The sequence below is a fragment of the Perca flavescens genome, chromosome 9 (genome assembly GCF_004354835.1).
Source record: "Perca flavescens isolate YP-PL-M2 chromosome 9, PFLA_1.0, whole genome shotgun sequence".
Taxonomy (NCBI): Eukaryota; Metazoa; Chordata; class Actinopteri; order Perciformes; family Percidae; genus Perca; species Perca flavescens.
In genome coordinates, this window is record NC_041339.1 from 6,259,745 (window position 1) to 6,287,298 (window position 27,554).

Sequence of the window (27,554 nt, forward strand, 5' to 3'; positions counted from 1 at the left end):
CAGTTATCACCAACTCTCTGAAGATGCTATTAATGTCACTGTAACTGCGTGTGGCTGTTAGCGCTAGTGTTTGTGATATTTGCATAGAAAAGAGCCGAATTTGCGCCAATAAGCACAGGAGCTTAGATACACTATTTGCTTGGCAGCGCAATTAGGTGCATTTCACAATTTGTGCACAAGCAGTGCAATCCTTTGGTGAATTCGCCCCCTTAAAGTATTGTTGGTGGAGTGCTTATTGTTACTTATCAGAATCAGAAAAGGTTGCCACAATAAGTACACTTATGTGGAATTTGCCTCGGTAAAAGTTGCATACATAAACAAACAAACAACAAACATATTAAACATTAATAATAGGAAATAAACAATAAATACAGAAAAAGAAATATAAACATACAAAATAATTGTTACTGTGACTGATAACTTGCATAAGAAAAAAAGAAGCTTATAAAAATTATCGAAATTATCGTCATGGGAAAAATACGTCGATAACAGCTTCAGAATTTTGATGTCGATACATTTTCGATTAATTGTCCAGCCCTAGTGCTTGATGTTAAAGCATCCTTAAAGTGCAGATATTATGCTCATTTTCAAGTTCATAATTTTATTTAGAGATTGTACCAGAATAGGTTTACATGGTTTAATTTTCAAAAAACACCATATTTTTGTTGTACTGCACATAGCTGCAGCTCCTCTTTTCACCCTGTGTGTTGAGCTCTCTGTTTTAGCTACAGAGTGAGACATGACACTTCTATTCCATCTTTGTTGGGAGTCACACATGCGCAGTAGCTAGGTAAGGACTACTAGCCAGTCAGAAGCAGAGTATGAGGGCGTGCCACGCTAGCAGCTAGGCGAGCATTATAACGTGTGTTACAAAGTGAACCACGTTTGTCTCTGAAGTAAAGGCTGGACTACAATAGAGCTGTTTGGAGCAGTTTGTGAACAGTGTTTTTTTTGGAGATGGTAAGTCCCTTTGGGGTGGACTTTGGGCTTTTTCACTTTATAAACCTGTAACGTGCACAAAAAAAGATATATAACACAATAAAGGAAAGGGAAAAAGCCAAAAAGCATAATATGAGCACTTTAAGCAAATCAGTTTCAACAAGGCCACAGGTCCAGATGGTATCTCTGCTTGTCTGTTACCAACACGTGCAGATGAATAGACACCTGCCTGGTGTCCCTATACTCACCCTGTACCAACACAATCATCACACCTGTCAACACATTATGTAATAAAACGTCAACATGTACATTTATACTTCATTATGTAATAACACCCGCATTATGTAATAATCTGCCTCATTTATGTAATAAATATAGGGATGTGTATTGACCAATGGAAGGTACTAATCTACTAAACAGTATATTTTTTTTAAATTAATTTTTGAGTCACCATGATTCACTCTAGAATTCATAAAATAAACATTACAATGTTATAAAAAATGAATGCCATTTTGCTTGGTTATTACATAATGCACCATATTACATTTTCTTAAAAAAAAAGTGCAACCATCGCATTTTGTGAGAACATTATTACTATTATTAACATTATTACAAAATGCAGAGACAGTTATTACATATTGCGTTCAGGTTTTTATTACCAAAAGTGGCAAATTATTACATAATGTGGTTGTTATTACATAATGAAGTGAATATTTATTACATTTTGGCATTTTATTACACAACACGTTGTTATTACATAATGCGTTGTTAAAAAACCCTGTCCACAGGAAAAAAAATAACCTAGAGGATTGTGAGGCCCCTAGAGGCAGGAGACACACCCCTTACAACAGTGACTTAAGAGGATAGATATCATAGATGGAGACAAAGTTTTATTTATATATGGATGGATGATGGCGGAGTGGATATGAGCAAGACAGTTAACCCCTAGTTGCTCCAGAGCAGGGGTCACCAACCTTTTTGAAACTGAGAGCTACTTTATGGGTATTGAGTCATACGAAGGGCTACCAGTTTGATACACTCTTCTGAAATGACAAATGTGCTCAGTTTGCCTTTAGTTATATATGATTATTAATGATTAATGACACTCATCAATGTGAAGACACTGATCATGTTAATGATTTCTCACAATAATTATCAACAATGACTTAACAGGATGGGAAACAGATAATATCAATATTCAATTTTAATTTTTAGAACAGGCCTGAGGGCTACTCATGTGGTCCTTGGGGGCTACCTGGTGCCCGCGGGCACCGTGTTGGTGACCCCTGCTCCAGAGGCATGCAACCGCTGACATATATAGTAATTGTAAGTTGCTTTGGATAAAAGCGTCAGCTAAATGACATGTAATGTAACATAGCACCTTATAGACATACTCCGGAAATAATGCCGGATGTCCCTCATTTTCGGCCTTTCTTCGTGTTGCCGTTCTAAACCCCGGGTGGATTTCTGAGGACTATGGTTAACTAGGGTGACCAAACGTCCTCTTTTGCCCGGACATGTCCACTTTTTACCTACTGTCCGGGCGTCCGGGGGGGTTTTATAAATTAAATAAAATGTCCGGTTTTCACTGTTTTTCATGGGACCATTAAGCATGTACTTAAATTGACTGGCGCTTTGCTCAACACAATACTACGGTAGGCTACTTTGTTGTGTGACGTAATTCCCGAGAGGCTGCCTTGTGAGCGGCTCTGCGACGCGCACATACACAGGGACCAGGGCAGACAGACAGGGACCAGGGCAGACAGACAGGGACCAGGGCAGACAGACAGGGACCAGGGCAGACAGCGGAGCAGCATTACACACAAAATGCCGAAGCGTTTCCTGCTAAAGATTTCCCACCGTGGTCAGAAAACACAGGGGAGACACTTTGTTTCTCTCACTATGACTCTAGAGTCGGTAGGACTCGCTCGCTGTCACTCTCACTTCTCCCCCGCTCTATATCACCCACTCCCCACACACACACACACACGCGCACACACGCCGTCTCGACGCACACACTAGCGCACAAGTATAAACATCAGGCCACTTACAACCATAAAACAAGACTAGTGCAGCTTCACAGTTGAACTGCAAAAAAAATGTCCCACGTACCGTCCCGGTCGGGACCGGACAAGTGGGAGGCGGAGTGCACCGTGTGCAAAGCTGGCACATATGTTTCAGTGTCTTTATTATTTATGTTATTACATTGAAAAGGTATTAAGAGATATTTTGTTGAAGCTGGATTTTCTAACACAGAAGAGGTCATATTTAGAACATTATTTCATATTATTTATTTATTTTAAAAGAGAGCTATTATTTTGTTACATGTTGTTACAGATTTTATTTTATTACAGTTATTTTTGCACAATTAGGGCATAATAAAGCATGCTCATTAACCTCTGAGAATCACCACTGTCTGGATTTGTCTCGAGGCCAGGCCGAGTGTCCTCTTTTTTGGAAATCAAAATATGGTCACCCTATGGTTAACTGCTCCTCAGACATCTGCAGGGTAAATCCAGACAGCTAGTTAGACTATGTCCAATCTGAGTTTTCTGTTGCACAACTAAAACTACTTTTGAATGTACACATGTTCCACAAAAACACGTTCCTTCCCTAAGCCATTTTGCAGAGGCACCATTGCTCCGTCCTGCGATTGTGATCGGTTTAAAGAAATGCCAATAAACCAGAGCACCTTTTTATCCCATCCTGGAATGTTGTGAACTAGCCAGACCTTTCTCCGCAGTGCTGTGGTGGAAGGTCTGGCTATGCGAGACTTGCTATAAGCTAATTTGTCATCTGTAGTCTCTTTTTAAAATGTTCAGAAAAGAAATATAGCTTGGTCGTGGCTTAGTGATGAGTCTGTCTATGTAGTAGTCTCAGATACGCTCCACAGCTGTACCCTGCATCCGGTAATGTGAGGAGAAGAAACAGTAAAAAGGTCAACAGCATGTAGCACCCGTTATGAGCACTGAGTCAGGGTTCATGGCTGGGTTTGGAGACTAAAAAATTATCTGCATGCATTGACCAGAGCCTTTCTAATGCAATGATGGTTCTTTACGTCTCCCATGAGAATTCCATTGAACCAAGTCAGCTATGTTTTATGATCACAACATCAATTTTGGGGATGGCAAATGCAGTAGGAACATGGACAATGTAATTTCATATTTGTCTAGTCAGTAAGGGAAATTAGTTTAACAGTATATACAGCTGACAGGAGTTAGTTAATCAAGCCTTGAGACAGATATTCAAACGTGACCATTGATGCATGGCAGTTAAATACATGCACTTTCCGGCTACATTTACATTGCTACGTTTTGGTTTAAAAACAAATGTCTTTTGCTATGTTTCCCCCCCTAATTCCCCCCTGCTCTGGCGTTTCCGAGCCCCTAAACCGGAGACATTTAGAAAAACTTCTGACCCATTTTGGTTTGGAATCTGCGGGGTTGCGTTGCAGTCTCAACGGCCGCAAACGGAGACCTTTGGCAACACCGACACGGACGCCAATGTTTCGCCGCCCAATTGGGTCTTGTCGGTCACAACGTCTCGCCAAACATCTCGCTAACGTTACCATGGCAACTACCAGCAGGAGTCTACACGCTGCCTCATGTTTATGCCTACTATACGAGAATGTTGATGAGATATTGAGGTTTGGGCGTCCTCCTGAAAGTAACCTGTCAATCATTTAAAGTATTGTTTGATGCATTGCTCATTGTCGTGACAACAGCAAAATATAAGACAGTTTCTTTGTGTATATGTATTTATGTTTATTGTATGTTGTAGTAAAACCAAACACCAGGTGCAGATGATGTTAGAAACACTGCTGATGCATGCTGGGAGCAGTTATCAGTAAGTAGGCCAGGCGGAGGCAGGGCGAAGCCTTTAAGCCTCAGAGGGCAATGTTTCTAATCAACAGGTTCATTATCGGGACTTGTTGCTTCATGGCTACAATGAACACATTGTGTAATTTCCTTTATAATTTAGCAGATAGGAATTCATCAGAGGGGCTGTGTCAGCAATTACCTTTCTGTGTGAGCACTGCACTCCAGAGAAAAATGAGAATCATTAATTTCTCACCAAGAGTTGAGATTTTCGGAGATTCTTATAGAAACCAAACCCTTTAAACCTATATGGAACCAAAATCTTCTGAGAAAAATTGCCCAGACATCATACACATAGTGCTGGAAGTAGCGGAACTGTTTTTTTCCCCAATAGGGTAGAATAGAATGAACTTTATTAATTCCCAAAGAGGAAATCAGTTGGCCAATATAGACAAGGACATACACACTATGTCGACAATAGGGCTGCAACTAAAAGTTATTTTCATTGTTGATTAATCTGTCTATTTATCGAATAATTTATTAGTTGTTCGGTCTCTAAAATGTAATAAAACGCAAAAAAAAAAGTTGATCAGAGTTTTCCAAAGCCCAAGATGACGTTCTTAAATGTCTTGTTTTGTTTTGTTTGTTTAACACTAGAACGGCCATGACGGTCATTTTGACCGTTTTGAAATTTATACGTGTAATAACTTTGCTGAATAAAAAAATACAATCCTGCTGCTGCCTGAATTTTTCTAAAATAGTCTGTATTTTAATTTAAAATTGTTTTTACATACATTACACAAAAGGCAAAGAAAATACAATCAATTTTACCTATTTCGGCCATACACGGTCATATTGACCGCTCGGATTTTCGCGGTATTGTTTTTAATATTTCGCGCGGTTGAAGACGCATCTTGGTTGCTTAGTAACTACCATAGTCTCTATCAGAGAAACGTAACTAGCGGTCTCGAGTAAAAAGTGTGGGCATCACCGATGGGCCGAAGGCAAAGCCAGAGTCGGTAACGTAGGCTACTACAATAAATACGGCGTGGATGGACTCAGTTCTGAATCAGAAGGCAAGCATCGGGCGTTTGCTCTGTGAAAGGCGCAGTACACGTAGATGGCCGGTGGCTGTTTACATGTTCATATAACTTTATACATCCTGAACTGGCTGGAATCATTGCACTCATCCTCTCCAAGAAGTGCACCAGCAGTAAAATTGTCCGGAGGAAGTTCATGCAGCAACTGGCAGAGGAGCTGAGAGCGGAGTTTATGGAGGAAAAAATGGCAGCGGGGCACCACAGCAGAGCCAGGTTAGGTTAGGTTATAGCTAAATGTTCAAATAAGATACTTTTAATTGTTATTTGGCTGTTATGAGTTAAGTTGAATGAATTTCCAGACCATATTTTTCGGGATATGAATGTATGTAATAATGACGGTTTACTATGCCATGATATGAATTATTGAAACACGTATTACTACTCAAATGTATAATTAAACTCGTCAAAATGTACATTTCGGTGTTATTACGTTTTTCTAAAGATATCCTAACACAATACATAATACAATATCGCAATTAGGTATTTATCATGAGAGATTATAGAGTTTGGAATGTGTCGCTCACGGCAGTTCTAGTAGTTATGGAATTCCGGCACTTCTAGTGTTAAGAAGCTAGAATCAGAGAAGTTGAATTTTTTTTAAAAAATAAAATCAAACAAATCGATTATCCAAATAGTTCATTCATTTCATTCATTTAATAGACATTTCTCCATTAATGCATGTGTATAATTTTCAATTAAATTAAAATTAACAGTTTCACATACACAATCATACACAGCACTGTTTGTGCAAGTGTGCGTATTTCGGGCCTGTGCGTAATGTGTGAAACAATAACGGCATAGTGAAAAAAATGTAATTTCCCTTTGAGAATCAATAAAGTATGCCTTATTCTGGACAATTTATTGATTAATCCATAAATCTTTGCAGGTCTAGTCGACAACATTCTCGCATTGCCAGACCTTCCTCCACAGTGCTGCGGAGAAGGGTCTAGCTAGTCCACACCCACTTTCCTGGATAGGAGAAAAACATGCTCGTTAAAGCAATCACAATCAGTCTTGGGGCGGGGCTAAGCTCCGGACGGAGCCACGGTGCCTCTGCAAAACAGCCTCGGGAAGGAACTTGTTTTGGTGGAACATGTGTACGTTCAAAAGTTGTTTTAGTCGTGCAACAGAAAACTCAGATTGGACAGATAGTCTAGCTAGCTGTCTGGATTTACCCTGCAGAGATCTAAGGAGCAGTTAACCATAGTCCTCAGAAATCCACCAGAGTTTAGAACGCCAACACACAGAAAGTGGAAGGAGACAAACATCCGGCCGAAAATGAAAGACATCTGACGGAATTTTCGGCGGCATCTGAACAATCCAGGAAATGAAACGTCGAAATAGACTATGTCGACAAAGACATAGACGCAGCAAACACAATACGTCTTCTACACAATAAATAACACCAGGTGGAGTCATTGAAGGGAAGTACATAGTTCCATTGCAACAACAATAAGAGGGTCAGTAAAAGCCAAGTATACAGTCAATAGGTTAGAAAACAAAATCATTAAAAACAAAAGTGTAAATCTGTCAATGTACAACCATGTAAACATCATGCAGTCAATAACAGTGTAAGTATTTGCCCGATACAAAGAATGAATGAATATTGGAAAAGACATTGCTTCAACATTGTTCATTCAAAAGCCTAACTGCTACAGGAACATGATGGCCTGGACCTTTCTGTGGATGAAGGTACTGCGCAACACTCCAAATCTTCCTTCCTGGGCCTTTGCTCTGTGATGGTCTCCAGGGAAACCACAGTCTAGCCATAAAATAGATCCTGCCTTATTGTTCAGATTTACTGATTCTGTTTACATCCACAGCCGTAAGGCTGCCACCCTGACAGACAACAGCAAAGATCTTGCCACATAATCATCAAATCTAGATGTTTGTTTAGCATTATTCCAGTGGTGCTTGTCCATGTATCCATGGTTACAGTACAAACCGGAAGACTCTCCTCTATCCATTCGTATACCTTGTAAAATCTGGTGGACATACAGACAAATAACTCAAACAATGTCAAATTATGTAAAACCCGTCCTAGAACATGAAGAGTACCACTGGTATGCCAATTGATGTATGAGTCCAACAAAATCCCCATTTAGCGTCTGTATGGAACGCACGGGGCAGAGCAGCAGCTGTAAGATGACGTAGTATTAAGAGAGGCAACGGTAAAGAGTAGTATGAAAGACAGAAAATCTGCGTAAGGGGGTTGGTTGGGGGTGGTGGATGGGTCAAACAAGACAGGACTTTCCCGGACTTGTCCCGTTCTTGTCCCGCGTCTCACTGAATCGTACATTTTATAATCCCACCCACCATATTTTCCTAAACCTAACTGTCCCGTTCTTGTGCAACATGTCAGTTAAACCGTCGACACGACCCAGAGCGTCAAAAAGTGACGCCAAGAGTCCCGACCAAGCGCGTCTACATATAGGCGCTAAAGGAGACTTTTTTGCGTCAATAACAAACGCCAAAGGCACCTGACCAAACGTTGCTTTTTGACGCGATGGGAGTGAGAATGTGTTTGGTAAAAAAGAATAGGAGCTTTTTGGTTATGATGCGCTGTAGTGCACTGTACAATATAGTGTGGTGTTGATGTTTGTGGTGGTAGTGTTTCTGCCTGTGAACACTCCATTGCATAATGCCATGTAGGGCTGCAACAACGAATCGATAAAATCGATAAAATTCGATTACTTAAAAAGTTGGCAACGAATTTCATTATCGATTCGTTGTGTCGCGCAACTATTACGCCACTCAGTCGCGGAGATAAAAAAAAATTGAGTTGAGCGCAGAGAGGAGCAGCGCGGAGCGAAAGAAAAGAAAAAAGAGCAGAGCGGGGGTAGAGGAAAAACGGAGAGAGACCGGAGAGACCCGCAACGTTGTTCTGAAACACTCGGCGGAGGCAGAGAAATCAGTACGACCCAAGTCATCCAAGGTGTGGGAGCATTTCACGCTAAATAAATCAGAAACGTGTTAATTGCAAGATAAGCAAAAGCGACACGGCATGGCAGGGGCGCACCACGGTGATGAGTCAGCACCTAAAACGTAAACATGTTGGAGTCCTTGATGAGGAGGAAGGGAGTTCAACAGCAGGGTAAAGTCACTACACTATCCTACTTCTGTTCCGTTCTGAAGGGAGGAACGTACCGTCCCTCCAGTAGCTCTTCTGGTGCTGCTGTTTACTCGTTATCCAGCTGACTAGCATGACAATCTAGCGTTAGCTTGTTAATAACAGTAATAAAGCAGGGGTGGTATAGTTTGCAAGACTAAAGACACGGTTTTATTCACCCGCCTTTTTTGGCCCATTAATTTTTCAATCTGTTGTCATGTATATATTATGTGTTTGTCCCATATCAGTTATTGTTGACAAATATATTAGTGTGTGGTGTATAAATGAACTTAACTTGCACTTACAATGATGGTAATAATTTAATGAATAAGTGTGTGTGTGTGTGTGTTTGTGTGTGTGTCTGTCTGTCTGTGTGTGTGTCTTGTCTTTATCTGCTATTTGGGTTACTTACCTTTACACAACTATTAACTAAAACAACAAGTATGTATGTACTGAGTTGATGTAAATTAATGCTTTTTTTTTTTTTTTTTATCCGATTCATTGATTAATCGAAAAAAAATCGACAGATTAATCGATTATTAAAATATTCGTTAGTTGCAGCCCTAATGCCATGCAGTTTTGTCGTTTGTTGGTTCAGTTTAAGAAGAGAGTATTAGCACTTGATCGGATGCAATGGATTTCCCTGCTGTGCAAATACAGAAATGTGGGATGTTGTGAATGAGATGGAAATTTGGATTTGAATACAATTAATCACACAGAAACCATTACACACTGAACTCAACATGCCGAAGAAAATGAGCTCTTTCAGTGTAAAAAGCATCAAAGTCAAGTGATGTCTGTGTGAGCTGGTTGCATGTTAAATGCCGGCTCTCCATAGGAAGGTTGTTTCCTGTCAGAGGGGCCCTGTCATAATGCTGTAGAGAAGAATTTTTACTAAATCACACAGAGTTTTGAGTTTACTCATGAAAAAAGTTGGTTTTTGAGAGGGTCAGGCTAGATTTTGAAACAAAAAAATAACCCCTTTTCAGATATTTTAACAGTTGAGCACAGTTGATGAAAATATTTTTTTTCCATCTTAGCTGAACCTGTATTCTTTTCAATAGAGCAAGGTTTTCAACAAACTTATTTTCAAAAGGTATTTAATGACTTATATAATTAAATGTTCAAAATGGCCTTTAGTGCTTACCAAACTAAATACTAGATACAAATGATAAAACAATATATCATGCAATTAAATGATACATGCTTTTTAGCCCAAAGCACTCTGGTCGCACCCTACTTTAGCTTGACAGCTTATGCAATTTCTTGGCACTTATTGCACTCTAAAAAAACATACCAAGGCTCTTGAGGCAGTGTTTTTATTTGTGATAATTGGCTACATAAACAACATTGACTTGACTCAACCCTGCTATTCACTTTATATTTACTGCTCTTGGTTATATCAGTTATATGGGGATGATAGGTCCATTACTCATTCAAACCCAGTGAGGCATTTAGATTATCTAGGCTTCTTGACTGTCTCAACGTTATTGGGGACTGTTTGGAAGAATAAGATTTACAGCTCAATGCTAAGATGACTTGGGTTCTGGTTGTTGCGCTAGAAAAGCTCGTCCCCACGATAATGCATTGGGCCTCTTTTCTCTGCTGTCTGCTCCAACCTCTGTAATTTAGGGGTGATATTTAATCAATCTTTGTTATTCTACACAGCAATGTAAAGCAGCTGAACAGATCCAGTTTTTCCACTTAGTAAACTGAGATCTGTAGTTCAACTACTGAACATGAGATGCTTATACATGCATTTATCTCATCTCGCATTAGTCTACATCAACGTCATTTCTGGGATTGCTCCGGTGCCGTCGGAAATTCTGCCGGATGTCCCTCTTTTCGGACGGATGTCCATCACCTTTCACTTTCTTTGTGTCGTCGTTGTAAACTCTGGTGGATTTATGGTTAACTGCTCCTCAGATCTCTGCAGGGTAAATCCAGACAGCTAGCTAGACTATCTGTCCAATCTGAGTTTTCTGTTGCACGACTAAAACAACTTTTGAATGAGCACGTTCCACCAAAACAAGTTCCTATGCCAATAAACCAGAGCACTTTTTTCCCATCTTGGAATGCTGGTTGGACTAGCCAGACCATCTGCCGCAGCGCTGGCAATCAGAGACTAATCTCGCATTGATAATTGTAACGCACTTTTCTCCTCAGTAAGTCAAAAATTCTCTCGCTCTTACGTACAGAGCATTGCACGGTCAGGCACCTGCATATGTGGCTAAACTACTTTACCCATATTTGCCAGCTCAATCTCTTAGGTCTAATATGTTAAATTAGCTTTCTGTTCCACGCACTCGGCATAGGAACCGTGGTGATCGATCTTTTGATTACATAGCACCTAGACTATGGAACGCTCTGCCTCCTCCCATACTGTGTGCTGTTTCTGTGGACTCTTATAAAATCAGATAAAGACCTACCGTCGTTTTGGTCTGGACTTCATGTATTATTATGTAAATGTAATTGTGTTTTTTTTATGCACTTATAATAATAATACATTATGTTATTTGTGTAAGTTTTTTATATGCTTTTAAGGCACTTTTTAGCAGCGAAAAGTGCTTTATGCATAAATGTCACTTATTTTACTTACCTTTCCCTGCAATATTAATGAATCCAACACAGCCATCAAGCTGCGGCAAACAACAATGCATACCCACAGACAAAAACATCATACTTCCAAAAGTAACCATTTATCACAGTCTGTCAGCAGCCTGAGCACGTGAATCCACCGCCATGTGCTTATTAAAAAATGACTCACAACTTCACTTTGAGATGACAGCTGAACCCTAAACAACCTCGGCAAGATCCATACCAGATTCCAAAGTATTGACAACCGGTGAAATCCTCCCAAGAATATAACTAGAATGCAAACTCTTAAGAGAGTTAATAAAACAGCCAGGAAACAGCAAGAAAGATGAGAGAGAACCCTGTTTGGTAACACGTTATAGGGTTACTAATAAAAGGTAAACTGATAGTTAATAAAACTTTAGTTAATAGGTATTTTTACTGGTAACAAACAATGAAATGCTAATTAATAATGTTAATAACCAATAAATAGTAATGCTATATTAACTTATTATAATTCATTATTTGGATGGGTATCATAAAGTTGCAACTGATCACTACAAGACCTTGTTAATGGTTTATAAATGCTTAAAGCAAAGCATCTATGAACATTATTCAGATAACTATTATCAGTGCTCCAATAATTAAATAGTCATCTCTTTTAAAGATCGCCGAAAAAGATTTGACGGGCCCATTTTAAAGTTACTTGATGCCTTGTAATTTATTAACTTTAAGTAATTATTATAAGCATTACTTTATAATAACATCCAAATAACATTTATATATGGTTTACAAAACAATTATCAACCATAATATTAACTATGTATTTGAATGTATAAAGAAATTATTTTATATTACACTAAACAATTAAATTAAATAGCATAGATTGTAATATAACTAACTATTAGTAAACGTTTGTTAACAGCAAAATAATTTAATTAAAGTTTAATTCATTATCAATTTACTATTTATTAATAATGGTTATTATAAAGTGTTACCCAACTTGTATATTTCTATGTTTGTGGTTAATGTCACGGCATCACCAACCCTGGGAACGTAATTACTCTCGTTAACGTCTAGGGATTAAAACAGAGCTTGGTTTTGCTCACACATATGATACTAGGAAAAGCGTTGACACTCAGTTGAAAGTTCATCTGTTTGACATGAATTGTTACATGACCAACATTGACCTCCCTCAGTATTTACAAGATTAAAAAAAAATCAGCTTGACATTCATTCTGGACAGCGTACTGTGCAAATGAAGGACTAAGAATTTCCACTGAGCCATCAAGTCGTTGGATCATTGTGAAGTTTGAGAAGGCATTCTTCTGGTGTTAGAATTCACCAGCTCTAATGTCAGGATCCGTCACTGGTAATTTTTTCAGGTTAGTCCTAGTCTATGTCGATGACGTTCCACTTCCTGGATTGTTCAGGTGCCGCCGGAAATTCCGCTGGATGTCTCTCTTTTTAGTCCGGATGTCCTTCTGCTTTCTTTGTATTGGCATTCTGAACTCGATTTACAGCTAGCTAGGCTATCTGTCGAATCAGAAATTTCTGTTGCACAACTAAAACAACGTACACATGTTCCACCAAAACAAGTTCCTTTTCCATTTTGCAGAGGCACCGTCATTGTATCTGGGGCTTAGCGCCGCCCAAGACGATTGTTATGGATTTAAAAGAAATGCCAATTAACCAGAGTACGTTTTTCTCCCATCCCGCTGTGTGAACTAGACCTTCCTTTACAGCGCTGTGGAGGAAGGTCTGGCAATCGGAGACTAGGTTAGTCCTAAATTTGTGCCGTGACGTAGCCGAGCGACATGTCAGACTACATGTGTCCAATCAGAGCTTGTCGTTTATCCCGACTTGCCTGATGTACTGTGGGGATCAGTAAGGTGCCAGAGACTGAAATGACACTTCCAACTGGCAGCACCAACATAATTTCTTTTTCATTTTGAAACATTTAAAGGTCAATGTCAAGACAGAGAAGGTTAAAACATGTGGACATGCTAGTCTTTTTGATATCGATGTTGTGTCGGTGGCACAGTATGCTCAGTTTTATTCATGACATGTTAGTCGGGTTTGACCATTATTGATATTGTGTGGTCTGATCCCAGCATAAGGTCATAGGACTAACTGCTGTAAGTAAGATAGCCTCACAAGCTGCTCTGCTGAAATATTGCAGGGCAATATTTGGTCACACATCTTCTCAGCAAAATCAGGTTTTCAGAAATGTTTCGGATGCTCTCCTGAGAGTCAATAGTAGCTACAATGTCACACTGGAATTTGTATTCAAGCACTCACAGTGTTCTTATCCAGGCAGGGCTCACTTCATGGCTAGTATGCAGTAACCTTCCGTTTCCCCCTTACAGCTTGTAGTTGGATTTGCAACTCCCCAGGGTCACATACACATAATGATTTGCAAAATAGAATCAGTTTATTCACTGTTTCTTTGCCTTCCAGCCTTCATGCCGCTACCACACTTGTGTGGGAGGCAATTTTGTGGGTCATGAACAAGGAGCAGGAGAACACAATGTATTATTTATACGAACAAACAAGTGGCAGCAGTGTCTCTGCATCCAGCTCTCCAAATGGAAGTTAAGATTACTGAGTATCTGCCGGGCGGCCCAACTGCTTGTGGGTATTAGACTATGGGAGAAAACAGGAAGTTGAAATTACCTGTTTTGTCTAGACTATTCCATATGGCTGTATGGACTTAAATGCATATTGTGATGATGCAAAATTCTGCCTTGGTGTCTTCTCCTTAGTAGTATGCGGAAACTGTATGTATATTACCAAGGATGCTTAGTGAGTGGAGATTTCCATGTAAACTAAGCTGTATGAGAACAGTCCACTGTAACTAAATATCACACAAACAAAAGGCTGCGAAGAACACCTTACAGGAAAACTCCACCCATAGATAATCTCACATCATTATGTAACATCCGTCACTCAATTTGAGTTAATTGCAGAAATGATTTTGTAATGACTTTATTGAACTGTTGTCATTTGCTTTTCTGCTCTCCATTCAGCCTGCCAGCTGGGCTCAGTTGAATTGATTGGATTTGCAGTGTCTGTGCTGGCAGGCTGCTATTGACAAGGCCGTGAATGGATTGGTCCATGATAATCTTGATAAAGATGTGCTGTTTTGGTAAGGGTTTGACATTTGGATTATCATGTCTTCATCATTCTTGTTCTCTTTTGAAAAATGCATTTTTCAGTCTAGACATGACTACAAACATACAGTTAGCTAGTTTGTTCCCTGTAAAAGGATTGAAAAAAACGTGTGATACAATCTCAGTAATTTATGGAATGGAAAAAAGGCCCATGTTTTTTGGTGTGCAACATTAGAAATTTCAGACTTTCATTAAATTTGTTTTTATTTGTCTTGTTGCCTGTATTGGCCAGGACACCCTTGAAAAAGATTTTTAATAACAATGTCTTTAATTCTGGTTAAATTAAGGTTAAAGGTTGCATACGATGCTCATTTTCAGGTTCAGAATTGTTCTTGGGGTTTCTACTAGAACAGGTTTACATGCTTTAAAAACACATTATTTGTCTTAAACTGTCCATCTGAATAAACCTGTATTCACCCTCTGTCTGAAACGCTTCGTTTTAGTGCCTCTCTCTTTACGCCCTCCTGAAAAAGCCCAGTCTGCTCTGTTTAGTCGGCATTTCCAGGTCTTCGGCATCTGCGCTCTCGGCGTCTCTGTAGCGTCACTTCAGCCAAAGATGACTGTAATGCCCCTGTAGTGGCACTTTCTACCAATATATAGTACATTTGTGATATCCTGATTGTTCGTTTAAAGCAGGCGTGTCAAACTCAACTTCACTAAGGGCCACACTGGGATATAACAATCACATCAAGGGCCAGACATGTAGAGTTTATTGTCATGCTTTAATTTAATCAAAAAAGTTGAATATCTTTGACTATATTATTGCATGTCTCATATTGCCTTCTTACTTACAGTTTGGTTGACATAAAGCCCTAAAGACGTCAGGAAAAAAGTTCCTTAGCCATCACAGAGTTTAGAAAATCAAGCAAAACCAAGGTTACATTTTTAAAAGCAGGCTACCACACAGCCTCACAGCAACCAGTTTCACAGCCTGAAAATGAAAACTCTCTGTTTCTGGGGGAATTTCTGTGTCTCAAATTTGCCAAATTCTTTGTCACGTAATTGCAGTTTGAAAAACAGTTTTTGGTCTGGCACACAACTAGGCGGGCCAAAATCTATTGTTCACTAAAGCTGCCAGAGGGATAAATGTTACCTCAGTCCCCAGTGGGAGCAATGTGTCCGTCTTTGGTAATTTTTTTCTCCGATGTACCAAAAACCGTGACTCATAAACCAGAGTGTGAACCACATTGTGACTTCTGTGTACCAATACACCTAGGACAATAAGGCAATTTCACGAAACGCACAGAGTTTTGCAAGGCGAGACACATCTGGCGGCGATTATCCAGTAAATGAAATGTCGTCGATCCAGACTAGTGATGGACAGACCCTTTGTGCTATATACCAGTGGATAACAAGCATAAGTGCCGGTAGGGCTGACAACCAACTTCTGAGTTTACTGAAGACCAAATAAATTTTTCCCACTTTGTGGAAATTGCCTGGCGACTAAAACTAAGTCAGAAATGTCAAGGTGTCCCACTAAGTTGCTTTGGCACATCATCTTGTTCAGTCCCACTGCATATCTGGGCTGTGAAAGCAGTGAGCTAGCTCTTCAGAGACACTTTCTGTCGCTCTGTGCAGCCGTGTATTAAACTTGTGCTTGCTCTCTCTTTCACACCACGGAAGCTGAAAGTTACCGGTGGCGCACGGCTGACAGGTTATGTTGACAGGCCCGTCAAAGAGCAGCACTGGCAAATTGGCAGGGTTTTCTGTATTATGGGGCAGGAGAGTTGTGTGAGTGCTGTGAAACTCAATGTGCAAACGTTCTGTTCACTTGATAGGCAATGTAAATATGCTATTTCTCTTTACATAGGATTACTTTTCATAGTTTATGGGATAACATCATCATATTACACATTAAGAAGAGCATTCATTTAGACACTTTTTATTTAAATTATTATGGAAGGATAATTACGGGGCCTTCTTTTTATATTTTTGGCCACCATTCCTATCAGTAAAGTAACATTGTAATCAACAATAATAATGGACTATTCTGCAAAAAAGGTAATCTCTATAAACTGTTGGCATGTTATATGACTTCTGTCTTCATTGTAGCAATGTCATCATGTTCCCGATCTCACTTATTTACTAAGGTAAACAGTTGTTATCACAACTGATAGTAAAAAAAAAAAAAGTCAAAATATTCTTTAAAGATTATTATTTTTCCATCTGAAATGCCTCTCTAAGGATGTGGTAATACGAATAACTTCATATTAAATTATTTTCTCTACTTTGAATGAAGCTGGTAACAAAGGGGGTAATGTTACTTTTACAAGTCCGAGAAAGTATTGGAGGAATTTTATTCTACCTGTATCAGCATTAATGACTACTGTTTAATTCCTGCTAGAGGCAGAATTATCGACCTCTGCACGACTAAACTACCCAGGAGAAGCCTAGTAAGAGAACTGTGGAAGGCGTTGCAGTGTTTCTACCTTGGGTGTCCAGAAGTAGGAAGCCAGATTGTTTATATGTCACTTTGACTTATAAGAGGTTGATTTGCATGGCTGCTCCACAGCCTAATGAGTCTCTGCGAGGAGAAGACACTTTGTGTGAAACTGTTGTCACTTGTCACTGTGAATTGCCTCTGAAACACAGCTTTATTCCGCCTCACACAGCATTTGACTGCCTGGCTGCATGCCTAGACACCATTAAATTCTTGAGCCCAAATGAGAAACAGGCCTGTAAGACAAGTGTGCTGCCATGGGTGACAATGAGACGTGAGCCAATAGGCTGTTAACTTATGAGTTGAGGAATAGTTTTGTTGAAGAATAGTTGGGACCTAGGAATAGTATTACGGCCCAGCCATTTTTGGGATGTCATTTTCCACCTGCTTACCCTTTATCCAAGACAGTATAAGACTCTATATACTGGCCTGCAAAACATGGAAAAAGTGCAATAAGTGCGTTTAAAAAAATGATGAGTAAAGTGGCAATTATGGGTAGGGAAAAAAAATCAAAAATTGTATGTGTCGTGATTTCTCTTTGGTACGTTTTTTAGCTATGATTCCCCCAAATATTTTATATACGGTACCACTGAACGTGACTGCATCACGAATCGGCACCCATGTATCGTGAAAGGATCGAATGGGGACAAAGGCGTATCGTCCCAGCCCTAGTGCCAATACAGATTGCAACAAGTAGGGAGATAGAGGGGGGTTGGTAGGTTGGAGGTTGGGTTGAAAAGAAACCCACTGAACTGCTTATTGAAGAACATGCTACAAACTAGGGGCTAGCATCACAACACATTTAGCTTTGAGGCTAAATAGCCTTCTCTCTTGACTTTCTCTCTGACGAAATTAATCTTGGCAGTTGTTCTGCTGTAATTAACCATGGTTGACTTATCTTAATCATACATAATCATACAGTATGTTAGCATAACTTCAACCACATAAAAGAGGTGTTGAAAAGACTAACTACATTCCACAGGATGGAGTGTAGCCAGATTGGGAAAGACCCCTGAAAACAATTTAGCATTTTTTAAATGCAAAAGTCAGTTTTTAACCTCCGTCACCAGTTATCCTGACCACAACCACTCCAAACTCATATCTTAATCTAACTATCTGTAGTCATCACCTTAACATAGACATTCCCAAACACTCCCAACTAACACATACTGCGTTGGCACGTACTGATGCTTGGTTAGCGGCCCTTAGCATTAGATACCAACGCACAAGGCACCCATGGCTTTCTAAAATGACGTAGTATGAAAAGCGACAAAGGTAGGGAGTAGTATTAAATACATCACAGGACTTTCACCCAGGAAAACAGGGTTTGTGTCCTGTTCTTGTCCCACGTGTCACTTAAAAGTACATTATTTAACCCCACCCATGATCTTTTCCTAACACTAACTGTCACATTCTTGTCTTGATATGTAACTTAAACATGAATTTTTTAACTCTTTCCCTCGCCCTAACTAAGTGGTTTACTCTGCATGTTGAAGCGTTAGAAAGTTACGCCAAGGGGTCTTGACCAAGTGAGTCGAGGATTGTCTAACTTCAAACCTGAACCCGTGCAATATAACTCACAAGGCTTAAAGAATCATTTTCATCTTGGGTCTGACACATGGCATCTATTACATCAACCTTTAAAAACACACATAATACTCACAAGCATTTTATTTGACACACTCTGTAGTAAATATTAGTTGGAGATGCCTAACTTCTCGTTATGCGCATATGATATACGACTGCAAGAAAAAAGTCATGCACACCCATCCTCTTCCGGCTAACTCACTTGTCAGCAGTCACATGTAGGTATTTCATTAATATTTCAAAGCAATAGCTTTAAGCTGTATTCACACAGAACTAACATTTCCTATGAACCTCATGCGATTCGGAGTATTTAGTGGTCGTCCCTGTTACAATCCTTTATGAAAGTGCTATGTCTGTAATCTATAAAGTAAAAGTTTCACCATAAATTACCCACCATATTTCAGGAAACACAGAGGTCCTTTGCATATATAATTTCCATGTAGATTGCCATTATACTGGTCATCACTACACATTGCCAGGCCTTCCTTCACAGTGCTGCGGAGGAAGGTCTGGCTAGTCCACACAGCATTCTGGGATGGAAGAAAAACGTGCTCTTGTTTATTGGCAATTTCTTTAAACCAATCATAATCGTGTTGGGCAGTGCTAAGCACCGAGCGGAGCCATGGTGCCTCTGCAAGATAGCCTCGGGAAGGAATTTGTTTTTGTGGAATGTTGTGTGTACGTTCAAAGGTTGTTTAGTCGTGCAACAGAAAACTCAGATAGGACAAATAGTCTAGCTAGCTGTCTTGATTTACCCTGCAGAGATGTGAGGAGCAGTTAACCATAGTCCTCATAAATCCACCGGAGTTTAGAACGTCAACACAAAGAAAGAGGAAGGTAACGGGACATCCAAAAACGGACATCTGAAAAGAGTGACATCCGGTGGAATTTCCAGCAGAACGAGAGCAATCCCGTATGTGGAACATCGTGGATAAAGACTACCATTATTGTAATTTGTGATAGCAACCTAAAGTATCTTCCTTTGTTTGGTGGAGGAGAGGATACAGTGGAAAATACTGATGAGAGCTTTAATAGCATTGTGGGTGCAAACTGAATAGGCTCATCTAGCAACTCAGCATGGAGACCCATTATGTTTTAATCGCTGGCCTATCGAGAAATAAGATTTAGGATTGGTTCACTGAATGTATGTGAGAGACAGACTTTGTGCAACACAAAGCACAGATTTAAGTAAATGGGAAAACCATATGAAGTCTACGTGTAATTCTAGTCCAGCGTTGATCAGGATTATTCATTTGGAAAAGTCAGGTGTAGTATCTTAGTATCACAGAATCCCTCCCAGTAATCATGTAGAAGTAGGACTCAGAGTGGGACTTTAGTTATTTTATAAGCTTTAAACGCTTACTCTCAGGCGGAGAGGGATTACTATCGGGCAGAGAGTGACATTGCTGTTTTATGACACTCTCAGCCCCAACGTTGAAGTTGATGATGTATTGTAATTCTTTTTTTAACAGCTGCGGTTTGGAGACTAAGAGCATGGCACCAGATTTTGGCTACATTTACATTGCTACGTTTTGGTTTAAAAAATGAATATCTTTTGCTACGTTTACACCTCTCATTCCCCCTGCTCTGGCGTTTCCGAGCCCCTAAACCGGAGACATTTAGAAAAACTTCTGACCCATTTTGGTTTGGAATCTGCGGGGTCGTGTTTCAGTTTCAACGGCTGCAAACGGAGACCTTCGGCAACACCGACAACGACGCCAACGTTTCTCCGCCTGATTGGGTCTTATTGATCATGACATCTCCTTCTTTGAGACTCAACTACAAACGGTACCATGGAAACTACATGCATCGGGTGGAGTCTACAGGCTGTCTCCTATTTATGCCCAGTATACGATAATGTTGATGAGTTATGCGGTCTGGGCGTGTTAGTTTATACGGAGATTAGTTCTTCTACTGGAGCTAAAAACACGTGTGCACGGACATCGGTTTTGGCTCAAACTCTGCTTAAAAACCCAAAACGTAGCAATGTAAATGTAGCCTTTGTCTTTCAGCAGATGCAGTTCATGCACCAGTACGAGGCAGTCAGCGTAGCATGTAAGCAGCATAGAGTGCTGCGCGGATGGATTCCCTGGCTGGTGTCGGAGAACCATCAGGGTGGAGGAGAGCTCTGCTGCCACCGGCCTCTGCAGCACTGATTGAAAAGCCGTGTCTCCTGTTTACTGTGGCATCATTTACTGGAGTAATTGAATGAAGAATACACTACGCTAAACCACCCATGAAGGGATGAGCTCATAACCAATACACTTCATTCCACCATTTATTCAGTAGCCCGGAGGATGTTGGATATACAAGACTGGTCTGAAGGGATACATTGTGAGCCAACTCGTTCTCACTCCCAACTCATGAAATACTGACGCTTGGTCTGTGGCTCTAAGCGTCAGATAATGATGAAACAAATCACCCTTTAGTGTTTGTATGGAACGCACCGGGCAGAGCAGCAGCTTGACAGCGTTGCTGTAAGATGACGTAGTATTAGGAGAGACAACGGTAGTGAGTGGTATGAAAGACCCAAAAATCAACACAGGACCTGGACCAGGAGACCAGGGTTCGTGTCCCGTTCTTGTTCTTGTCTCGCATTGTCACTGAAACGTACATTTTGTAACCCCACCCACCATCTTTTCCTAAACCTTATCGTCCCTTTCTTGTGCCGCATGTCAGTTAAACGTACGTCCCGACCTAGAGTGTCAAAAAGTGACGCCAAGACTCCCGACCAAGCGCGTCTAAATATGACGCCAAAGGGCTAGACACGGGTCCCGAGAGCGTCAAATAGTGACGCCTAAGTTCCCGACCCAGAGCGTCAAAATATGACCCTTAAGGAGACTTTTTGCGTCAATAACAAACGTCAAAGGCACCTGACCAAGTATCCCTTTTTGGCGCGATGGGAGTGAGAATGTGTTGTGTGAGCTGGTGGGATTCCATCGCACTCACCCGGTTACCATATTGTTTGTGCCAAACGTACAGTAGAGGAATCAGAATCAGAACGAGAATTTCAGAATCAGAGAGATATTTATTGTCAGGTAAGTAGCACTTACTAGGAATTTGCCTTGGCTCATGGTGAATACATACAAACAATAATATGAAGAAAAAAACCGATAAATACATAAACAAATAACACATACATACATGTAACTATTTATTTATTGTATGTACAAAAAATGCAAAACTTCAGGATATATACAATGTGCGGAGGACGGGATGTAGAATATGTAATATTGATTTAGATTTTTTCAAGAAAGGTGGAGTAAATTCAAAACTGTGAATTTGTAACTGAATAGGTGTATGGGATGTCATTATTTTCATCAGTTGGAGTTAATTCCAATAATGTTGTATTATAACTTACCTTTTATCTTCTTGATGAGCTGATGTATAAAAGAGTTCTTTAGCCTGATGTATCTAAACGAAGGGACTCTAAATCACCTGTTAGAAGGCAAAAGTTGGTATTCATAATTTAAAAGTCAGAAGAGATGCTGTTAGCAAGTCTGAACATGCCTGGCACTTGGACTTCTGTGAGAAAAGTCAGTCTAAAGACTTTGCATTAAAAGCTGTTTTTAGATATGTGTAATAATATAACATTACATGTATGCCTATGATAAGATAAGAAAAAACTGGATTCTTGATCAAGTTTCTATAATACATACTTTGCAGGTTTACCCACAGTGATGTTTCATACATATAACGGGGCTCATCTTCACATTGCAAAATATTAACATGCTTCTGTAATATCATTGATGGAGGTAGAGCCATTAATGAACGCAATAATATTAATATTCTAAAACTATGCACTTTAACCTCAATGTATTATTCACTAATGGATTACACAGTGAGCCATATGATTTGGTTGAAAGATTTCAATGTAGTCCTTTATTTCTTTTTCATCAAAAAAAGATGAAATAAGCATAAAAGTCAGAAAGGATTTGCAGAGGATAATTACAGACTAACTGACCCTAACAATGTCCCTGCTGCATTTTTGTACTTCCAAGCACTTTTCTTGGTTTGTCCAGTTGTAGCGACAATAAGTGCCATCATTCTCAATGAATACATGTTGAATGAGTTGAAAGGAATTTGAGTTTATCCTCATTACTAAATGAAAGGCCGGACTCCAATCAATGTATTGATTTCCTGCTCCATATTGCCTCCTAATAATGTTTCTGGATGCAGAATATGTTTTCAGTTGCAGCTTTGCTGCTGCCTGGCCTTCAGCATATGGTTGAAGTTGTTTGGGCAGAGTCATGTCTTGGAGATGGTGGTGTTAGATCTGGCAGTGGGAAACATGTGATCTGTATCCCTTCAAGCAAAATTGAAGAGATACAGGCCCATTATAGCCTGATACAGAAGAGATACTAATATGAATACAGTATTTTTACCTTGGTACCAATCTGCTGCTGAAATCCTTTGTCAGTAGCCTGCAATTTAACTGTCAGAGCAGGTTAAGTTATAATTCCCACTCTATGTCTATCAACGTAACAAACAAGCATCAGTCAGCTTTAAAGAAATCCATCACTGCCTCCAATTCTCTTCCATAATCTGTTGTAGACCATGCAATACCTCACACACAGAAACTAACATAATATAACCCAAGTTTGTTGGTGCTGAAGAACACTACTGGCATGATGGATCACTATTGATCAGTGGGAACAATGTATAAACGCTAATAACACAGCTTTGAAAAGATGGCACACAAATGCCATGTCATTTAAATGGTCAGCATTCACGCTCATGGCCTTCAGGCTTTAGTTGAGACTTAAAGCCGGGACACACTTAGCCGATTATCGGCCGTTAGACAGTCAGTGACGCGAATCTGTTCGGTGTGTCCCGTGCCGTCGTCAGTCTGGGGGGCTGTCGCCGTTCATTTTGGCCGACATGACATGTTCAGTCGCCGGCTGGGCAGTCGGGACTCACCCGGAAATGGGGAGCGGAATGAGATGACTAGAGTCTCTCAAAATCTGACGAAAATCATTGTTGAGCTGAAATGAAGACAGATTCAGAAACTGCACGGCCTATTTCTCGCTTAAAATGTTCTCAGAAACATTTCAGTGAACTATTTTAGTACAATACGAGATCGTATTCTGAACGGCCGCCATGACAGTCTGGCTTTGAATTTCCGGAGAAAACAAACCCATGTGACGCGTTCGTCCAATCAGCTGCCGGTTTTCATTTCCTGGGCAACAATACAGATTAGCGCCGCTTGCTGTTATAGAGATGTATTACGTCTCGTCTCGTCTTGTCTCGTCTTTTTGGTGTGTTCGTTGGCACTTTTTGGACCAACATGGGGAGACTGATCATTTCGACTGGCTTTTCTGCCGAGGGTCGGCCGTCTGGTTTGTGTGTAGACACCTTTACTTTAAGGTTTTTCAATTTCAGTTTCTTTATTTGAAAGGGGACAGTGAACATTAATCAACATTAAAACAATGTAAATGTTCCCGAGTTAGCTCAAAGTGCTAATTTTCATCGGCAGTCCCCCAGCCAGATGTAGAAGAGGCAGCCTTAAGTCTTGAGTCCTGACGTGAAGCTGTCTCCATTAACTTGAGACTTGACTTGGACTTGTCTCCATTGAGTTGGGACATGATTTGGACATTTTATTCAGTTGTCGTGACACATGACTTGAACTTGTCCCAATTGACTTGGACTTGATCCAAAGCACTCTAGCCCTGGAACAAGATGCTCAGTGTTGGGATAGAGGGTGTGCATGATTTCTGTGAGTTAAACCGTATTAAGTTTAGGATCTATAACTTGGCAGTGTAATGCACTAGTATATAGCCATACAAGCATACATTTCCACTTATTATGATCCCACATTTGTGCTTTTGATTTAACCCAGGCATTCACCAACAAAGGCATTTCCCTTTTCTATGAAAACCCTTCCACCTCGTGACGAAACAACCTCCCGTCTGTGGCTCCAGCCATGTGTGTCCTCTGTGAGATTGGCTTAATGCAAAGATCAGCCACTAAATGTGCAGGGAGCAGTGGTTGGCATTTAGTACACACTAAGCCTATTATAGTCATACTGTAGCTGGTTTAGGGCACTCTGCTAATTGCCTTGGTGCTGGGTAATTTGGTTTGTGTGTCAGTCAATGTTCAGTCCCTCACCTCCTCCAGATGGCATGGCATACCGGCTGCATCACAATTTACAATGATAGGTATGAGATTTTCAGCAGATACTGTACCTTTCCTTCCTACCATTTTGATCTCCAGTAGCCTAGTGCTGGGCAGTATAGCTACTTAATATAAATAAAAATATATCAATTATATAATTATATCAATACATTTTCAAACAACATAGTTTAAATATGCATCGCTGTAAGCAAATTATTCTACACAGTTTCTTCTGCACATCAACAGGCGTGTTGCTATGCATTAAAAACAGTTCACACAGCTCAAAGAAAAATGTAATCACTGATAACTTCTTGCTCTCCTTATAACTCGCTCACCCGGTGTCTCCATCCTAAACACTGGGTAGATGGGGTAACAGCTGCACGCGTCACCTTTTTTTTTTTTAAGTAGTCTGGCTAAAGTATCACCTGGTAGCCTGGCACTCCACATTTTTTATCATAATACAGGTATATTTACCAATGCAATGTGATGTGATAGATATTGTTCAGGTTCAAATCTAAACTTGAAAAATTATTTATGTCCCTAAAAAGAATAAGGTTCCTCTGAAGAAAAACAGTCTACAGGATTCCCAAACTGTCAGTGCTTTATGATGGGGAGAGCTCTAAACATGCGCTAAACCAGTGATGGCCAAATAAAGCCCCAAGAAGCTTCCAGAACCATTTTGCCGTCATATAAACTGATACTGATATGATATTAAGATAATATCGGCCTGGCTGATTTTTCAGTCCAGCTCTAGTTTGGTTATCTATTTCTAAAAGGTAATGAACTGACTGACCTTTACATATTTCACGTTTCAGGCACTCCTGAGTAGTGATGACCAAATGAAGCCCCCTGAACCATTGTCTTTATTCTCTGAGCCCACTAGATGGCGCTCTCTGTTCAACAAAGGGTTAAAAGCACACTGAATTGCCATTCCTTGAACCTTTTTCTTTAAACCAAAAGCGCCTTCTAGTGGGCTCAGAAAATAAATAAAGCTTCATGAGGCTTCATTTGGCCGCCAATAGTCTAAAGCCAAGCGTGCCACAGGTGATCCAAGGGTGCCTTGCCACGAAAAGTGTGTTTGGCTATCTCTCAACACACTTGGCAGGGCACACTTGCTAAATAACCATCGACTTGTGGAGGCAAAGAGATAATATTAACATCTGAAACATGATAACATGTTGAATAAACACGACAAAATAGGCCAAGTGGCGATCAGCCCGTACTTACCTGTATGTATTTCTTTTACTTTTTAGTTTTGACTGAGCTTGTTGCAGGTTTAACTATTTTCGACAATATGTTATCAGTCATACATGTGCTTTTTCTTTTCGTGGAGAAAAAATAAAATGGACGTGTGGCGTGAGAGACGGTGTGGAAAGTGTCAATTGTGTCGGGCTCACGGTCAGTGCGTAAATGAGTTGGCAGCCCTGTTTCTGGGTTGTTAGACTAGACAGGCTGGAGAGAGTGTGTTTTGAGTCCTACTTTTTCACATTTTCTTCTCACCATAAAGTGTCTGTCCTTGTGGATTATTTGTGAGAGGTCAAATGGACATATTCTAAAGAAGCACCCCTGAGAGAAACAGCAAGCACAGGGTCAGAGAAGAATGCAAGGGAGAGACAACTCACAGCTGCCAGTGAAGCTAGGCGAAGCACTCAGCATGTTTTGCATTTAGAGTGTCAAGCATCAGGGTCAGACAACAGCAGCCAGGGGAAATAAATAGCTTAAAAATGGTACGATCCACTCCCTTCTTCTACGCCCACCTCCTCGGCCTCCTTGGAACCTCTGATAAAACCCTCCGTGCTTGGATCTACTTACTTTTGCATAGCGCTGTAAAGGGCAGTATTTCCCTGTTGTACATTGACCATCCTCAGGACCCTACAGTAACCTGTTGTACAACTTGTACGACTGGATTTCCATGGAAACGTACCAGGGGAGCAGGTCTTGGCTTTGACTGCACAAATGGGTTTAGAATCACATTGAACTTTAAAGAGCACACTTATCAATTGCCAAAAGTAACTGTGAAAAAGTCAAAAGTCAAAATGCTCCGCGTGGCTCCCTGCTGGGGACCCTTGCCTTTGTAGCCCGACATTTTGGAAAATGTTGCAGTCACGATGCTGTAAACGTGGATCGATAGTACAGACTGTTTCATTACACACACGCACGCACACACACGCACGCACACACACGCACGCACACACAAAGGCACGCACACACAGGCGCACACACAGGCACACACACACACACGTAATGAAATCTGCCTAAAATTAATCAGTTTGTAACAGTGGAAAAGCTTGAAAAGTCATTTGGTGTAAGGTCTGCATTAGATGTAACTTTTGTTAACAACCTGTCTGACTGCTCATGTGTTCCAGGATCTCAGCCATTACCTCTGTGAGTATATTGTTACAGAAACGATGACCAGAACTATTGAATTAAGATCAACAGGCATTATGCTTTTAAGGTACTGAAGATGATGTTTTTCCTACCTCAAGGATTGTTGGTATCCTTGTTGAGTGATGATTTTGACTCGTTTTTTTTAACATGTCTCTCGCAAGTCCCCCCACCGTTTCCGAAATGCAATACTAAATCGGTGGAGTACCTCATTAAATCCCTTTAAAGGACACCTATTATATACCGTTTTCAGGTTCATGCTTGTATTTTATCTTTCTACTTGAAAGTGTCATGGCTGTAATGTCCAAAAAAACG

At 40.3% G+C, this 27,554-nt stretch overlaps 1 protein-coding gene across 12 annotated transcripts in view; it reads left to right on the forward strand.

The window, feature by feature from the left end:
• The window catches only part of ptprfa (protein tyrosine phosphatase receptor type Fa), a 404,110-nt gene that overhangs the window by 103,112 nt on the left and 273,444 nt on the right, over window positions 1-27,554 (forward strand). The window contains exon 1 of one of the 12 annotated variants that reach the window (XM_028586907.1): window positions 8,925-8,951. The exons of the other annotated variants lie outside the window; for them this stretch is intronic. The gene's annotated coding sequence lies outside the window, so the exon portion shown is untranslated. Of the gene's footprint in view, window positions 1-8,924; window positions 8,952-27,554 lie in introns of those variants that run through there. 12 annotated transcript variants of the gene reach the window in all.